General features: G+C 33.8%; 1 protein-coding gene across 1 annotated transcript in view; it reads left to right on the top strand.

Annotated features, from left to right (window-relative positions):
• The window catches only part of gmcl1 (germ cell-less, spermatogenesis associated), a 24,081-nt gene extending 19,800 nt beyond the window's left edge, over positions 1-4,281 (top strand). Inside the window, exon 17 of the transcript XR_004659914.1 lies at positions 4,269-4,281. The gene's annotated coding sequence lies outside the window, so the exon portion shown is untranslated. The remainder of the gene's footprint in view (positions 1-4,268) is intronic.
• The last annotated feature ends 1,719 nt before the right edge of the window (positions 4,282-6,000 follow it).

The following is a 6,000-nucleotide window of genomic DNA, read 5'->3' as shown; positions in this document are numbered from 1 at the left end:
GTATAGTATGTTGAACATAGTCAAAGTATAGTATGTCGAACATAGTCATAGTTTAGAGTGTCGACAAAATTGAAAAAACGTCATAATACAGTGTGTCGAAAATATTGAAACAATGTCATACTGTAGTATGTAGAAAATATTGAAAAAGTCAAAATTAACAATTAAGAAATACTGGTATAGAGAGTCAAGAAAAGTAAGGAAAAAAACTCATAGTGTATTATATTGAAAATAGTGATAAAATTGAATTAAAAAAAAAAAGATTTCATAATTCATAGTATAGTATACTGAAGAAAGTCATGGCATAGCATGTCGAAAAAAGTGCTTAAAGTCATAGTGTCCTATGGGAAAAAAAGTCATAGTATAGTATGTTGAAAAGAGTGATAAAAAAAGTCATTGAATAGTATGTCTAAAAACTTCATAGACGAAAAAAGTCATAGTATAGCATGTCAAAAAGTCATAGTTTATTATGTTGAACATAGTCATAGTTTATTGTGTATAGTATGTTGAAAATATTGAAAAAAAGTCATAGTATAGTATGTCAAAAATATTGAAAAGAAGTCACAGTATACTATGTCCAAAATATTGAAAAAATACATACTATAATATGTGGAAAAAAATTCCAACTGATTGAACAGTTGAACTGGTGACCCCTTTTAACAAGCACTCTTCTTTACCTTTGGGCCATCACCATCTTGATGCTACAAGAACTGAGATAGATTCACTAAACAACTTTTTTAAGCAAAAACATGTAAATGCAATGCAAATGTTTCGAATCCATCACTTAATGCATTCAATATAATACTATAGTTGTTCTAGGAATTATGCATGACCTATTTTTAAATTAGCATTTTAGCAACAATTACACATACCCCCTGCAGTACTCAAAATTACCCCTAGAGGTACCCCCAATTAAGAGATACTGGTAGAGAGAGTCAAGAAAAGTAAGGAAAAAAACTCATATCATGATATATTGAAAATAGTCATCAAAAATCTGTAGTATAGTATGTTGAATAAAGTGCTTGAAGTCATAGTGTAGAATGGCAAAAAGAATCATAGTGTAGTATGTCGAAAAGAGTGAAAAAGATTCATAGTATAGCATGTCGAAAAATTTGAAAAAAGTAATGTCAAGTATGTCTAAAAACTTCATAGTAAAGTTTTTATGGACCATGAGTCTTATAACAAAGGCTGTGTATCTGTAGTATGTCGAAAGAAGTCATTAAAAAGTAATCGTATAGTATGTCAAGAAAAGTGATTAAATCGTATGTTGAAAAAAAGGAAAATGTCATAGTATAGTGTGTCCTAAAAATTCATAACATAGTATGTCGGAAAGATTGAAAAAATGTCCTTGTATTGTACGTCAAAAAAATTTCATAGCATAGTATGTTGAAAAGAGTGAAAGAAGTCTTGGTGTATTATGTCGAACAAATTGAAAAATGTCATGGTATAATGTGTCAAAAAAAAGTTATGGTATAGTATGTTGAATAAAGTCAGAGTATAATGTGTCAAAAGAAATAATAAAAAAGTCAAAGTACCGTATTTTGAAAAAAATGTCATATTATTTTATGTCGAAAAAATTCATAGCATAGTATGTTGGAACAAAAGGTTAAGATATGTCATAGTATAGTATGTAAAAAAATAAATGGTGTGGTACGTCAAAAAAAGTCACAATATAGTATTTAGACAAAAGTGATAAAATGTCATTGCATTGTTATGTCAAAAAGAGTCATAGAATAGCATGTTGAAAAAATGTATGGCATGATATGTAGAAAAAAGTTATAAAAACTCATAGGATAGTATATCAAAAAAAGGTCATACTGTAGTATAGTATTCATAAATAGTGAGTAAAAACATGAATCAAACTGAAGTATCTGAAGGTTTTGTGAACGGTCTAAAGTTTGAATGACGTCTGTGGCTCAAAGTATGAGATAGGAGTGGCATTTGGAAATGGAAGAAACCTAAGGATTTAAAGATCGCTCCATTGACTTTAAATGTAAAAATAATTTTTTTTTACGTTTTTTAAAAGTATAAATGCTGCAGAAATTTGAATACAGCACAGGAGTTAAGGTCATACCGATGAATCAAATAACAATACTGCTGATTGGCATTCACAGAATTATTTAAGGGTGATGAAACTGCCTCAAAGTTGATTCAATTGTCTTGTTTTTTTCATGCAGATGGGCTCACTGAACTGAAAAAAATAGGTACAGTGCATCAAGCTGACTGTGGAACTGATGTTTAATATGATTTGTAGTTTAATGTACTTTATGTTTTAGTGTTTGGGTGAATGCACCTGGCTGCAAGACTGGTAGCATTTTTTTCATTTGAGAATCACTGGTTTATTAAAGCCACCCCGTATTGAAAGAAGTACTCAGATATTCAACTCGAGTAAAAATAGCAAAACCGCTGTGTAGCAAAGCTCTGTTACAAGTAGAAGTCTTGCATTCAAAATTTTACTTCAATTAAAGTATTTTAAAATATTAGATTTTAATTCTAATTACTTTGTAGTTTGTGAATTTCCCCCAGACTCATCTTAACATATAATAATAGATAATAATGTATCTGTTGATTATATTGCACAGCATTGAGTAGAAGTACAAAGTAGCAGACAATTGAAGTACTCAAGTTAAGAACAAACTCTTTAAAATTGTAAAGTACTTGAATAAATGCACTTCTTTACTTCCCACCACTTAAGCTATCTACCACACACCTTTTTCAATTTATTTTATGTGTACTCTGTCACACTATATTTCTTCCCTTGTATTATTACAGAAACTGCCCATTGTTTTGTTACTCTTGCATCATTTTATCACTCTGTCTCCTCAGATCAGATGGAGTTTGAGGCCGCTCAAAAGATTGAGGCTGCTAAGATGAATGGTAAGTTTGACCAAAGTCAAAGGCAATGACCATAACCCAAAATGAGGTGACTTTATAAGCAAATATATATGTTATCCATTGTGTTATTCTGTACATTGTGTGTACAGTATGCAAAACTAGTTTCAGGTCCATCAAAGCTCTTTTTATTTTACCCTTTCCTGTGAAGTGACAGAGGATCAGAATGAGGGAGCCCGCGACCTTGGTAAGAGGAGCCACATGATCTCAGACTTCATTCAAAACTAAAAAAATTGCTTATTCAGATGCAGTGTTTAATGGAACCTCTCAAATATTTTACATGCCGAGGCTGTTCAAGATGGATCTGGTAAATTGTACTTAAATGATGAACACCCAAACACTTTGATTGTGTGTTAAATGTCACATGTTGAAATGTTTCCAACAGTGGAGGAGCATACTAAAGCTGAGATTGACAGCACAGGTGTGTAAATAAAAAACATCCTGCTGCCTTTAATCATAAGACAACATGTGATCCTGTTCAACATTACATAACTTGTAAAACTCTCCTCCAACAGAAGGAGCTGGGAATTCTGACCTGGCAGCTCATGAAGGTGAGAGAGGTGCTACTGCACCCTTCAGTACCAGCCTGAAGATGGTGTTAAAGGACAGGATAGAAAAGGACTGCAGGCTCTTAAAGGGCACTTCCATGTTACAAATCACAACCTGACTGATTTCTCTCCCACACAGAATCCCAGTCTGAGTCCTCTGAGGAAGCAGATGGTGAGTTTATGCAGTAGGGGTTTGTAAGCATGTTTATTTCAGCATATTAAAGCGGCAATTTCAGCTTTTGTCATTCTGTCACTGATGTTATGTCTATCATTTTTTAACAGGAAAACAGAGGCGGGGTAAGTGATGTAAATCTACACTAAAACACTGCAGCAGTTTATAGTAGTTCATTAGAGATTAACAATAGAAAGGGACTTTTCATAACAAGTTGCAAAGTGCTTCACATGGTATTAACCAGTTTAAAAAACTTCTCAGGAATTAGGTAAAAGTACATTTTAATGTCTTTTCAGAGAACCGTGAGACAGTGGAAGAGACTGTGAGCAGTTTGGGTAAGACGAAGTAAAATGGCCACTGACCCACTGTACTCCTGAATCCCACACTGTCCTTGCTGTAACTCTCCATTTCTCCTCTGCAGATGACGTAAGTGAGGATTCAACCAAGAATGAACAAGGTGAATTTGTAAATGCTACACACATACATATACAATGATATACCAAAAGGCTGAATGTATCATCCATATTATCCAGAGAAGCTAGTTAACTCGCTGTGCCTGCTGGGGCAAGATGTGGTGAACTGTTTTGAGCAACACAGTGAAAGTTCAATTGTGCAATGAACAGAATGTGAAAAACAAATCCAGTCAAAGCCGGTCCCAGCTGGATTTAAATAGTGACTAAATAAAAACTTTATAGGTTGGGTTTAGAATCAAGTAAATGGTCAAATGCCTGAAGAGCAATTACAAATGTACAACTCGGCAACTTGTGAAAACAGTTTAATGTATAAAAACAGTCAAAGCCAATGTTCTAGAGAGATATTCAAGTCACCACAGATATGAGCTGGCTGCTTGACCTCAAGATTCTGGGATTGTTTATTTGAACACAGTCCTCCTTGCATGTGAGTAAATCTAGGACAAGAATCCAGGGCACTCTGAGGCATCTGTCCCCAGGTGCTTATTGTGATTGATTTATACTGTATCATCTGCTTCTGGTTATTTTAGGACCAAGGACGCGCTGTCCCTGCTCTAAAAAAAATGGCGAAAGGATTGTTTTAAAATTGATCAAATTCTTGTTGTCCAAAGATATTGATCCAGATCATCTTTTTGATTCTCTATGATGTGAAAAGTCAATTTCCTGAGAGGGCAAACCTTCTGGTTTAAAAAAAAAAATAGAGAATAAACCTGTAGCAGTAATTCCTAACCCTTTAGTAATAGAACAGGCCTTGCTTTGTGGTTTAAAATCCCAAACTGCCTGGTGCAGTCACCATTCATCAGTACCATGTTAAGAGGAGTGATTCATATTAGAAACACTGAGGTGTGATTTATATAAATTGCTCTGAGAGCCCTGGAAAACTACTGAATTGTTTTGTTTGCAATGTAAAACTAGCGTAAAGGAATCCTGCCTTGTCTGTCCCTGCGTCACAGATGTACTGGAGTGAGAAAACACAGCAGCACGTGGATCCCAACGCTCACTCATCACCCAGTGGCTGAGCTGTACTGAGCTTACTGACAATAAAAGGGAACTATCCACCTATCTGTACAACCTCTCTGTCCTTTTTTTCTTTCATGTTAAATGCTGTGACAAAATACTTCCGCACAGTCTTTCAGAACTGGTCTTTTCCTAAGATAATATAATATAATTTTACCACATGCAACAGAATTTAAGGATGTGAAGTTCCAAAACATTTGCAGTGATGGGCTGTAACTAAATACATTTTCTCAAGTACTGTACTTAAGTACGCATTCAAAGTAGTTTGAGTATTTATTCTATTTCATGAAACCTTACACTTCTAATCACTTTCAGAAGGTAAAAATTGGTAAGAACTTTTTTTTTTTTTACTGTACTACATTTGTCTGACAGCTATAATTATTTTAAAGATGATGAACAAGAAGTGTGGATTTTAAATTATTCTGATCTTCTTAAAATTCTCCTTAAACTAAATAAAATGTAAAACCCCTCTTGGATCAGCTAGAAAATGAGCCGTCACAGAGCTGTTTTTCTGACATGAAAAGTTGACTTCTTAAGGAAACATGGTTCTCACAGGACAGCAACACTACAAACTAATGATCTTATAAATGATGAATTGTTGTAGATTAAACTACCAAACGGTATACGAGTTAAAATAAGCAAAATCTTAAAAATCTACAGCTGTAAAATTTTACCTACACATTAATGCAACAGCAATAGTGTCATTTTCAGCAATAAAAAACATGTATAATAATAAACACTGACAGGGAACATTTTTGCCGCACAATTAATACATTAATGTACATTTTGAATGCAGGACCTGATAGTATTGTCAGTGTGGTATTATTACACATGTAAAGGAACTGTATACTTCTTCCACAACTGAGTATTTGTCATATATATATATATACACACACGATTTTAT

Source organism: Etheostoma cragini, chromosome 16 (genome assembly GCF_013103735.1).
Source record: "Etheostoma cragini isolate CJK2018 chromosome 16, CSU_Ecrag_1.0, whole genome shotgun sequence".
NCBI classification, from domain to species: Eukaryota; Metazoa; Chordata; class Actinopteri; order Perciformes; family Percidae; genus Etheostoma; species Etheostoma cragini.
The sequence above is the reverse complement of the archived record's forward strand: the minus strand, read 5'-3'. Positions and strand labels throughout refer to the sequence as shown.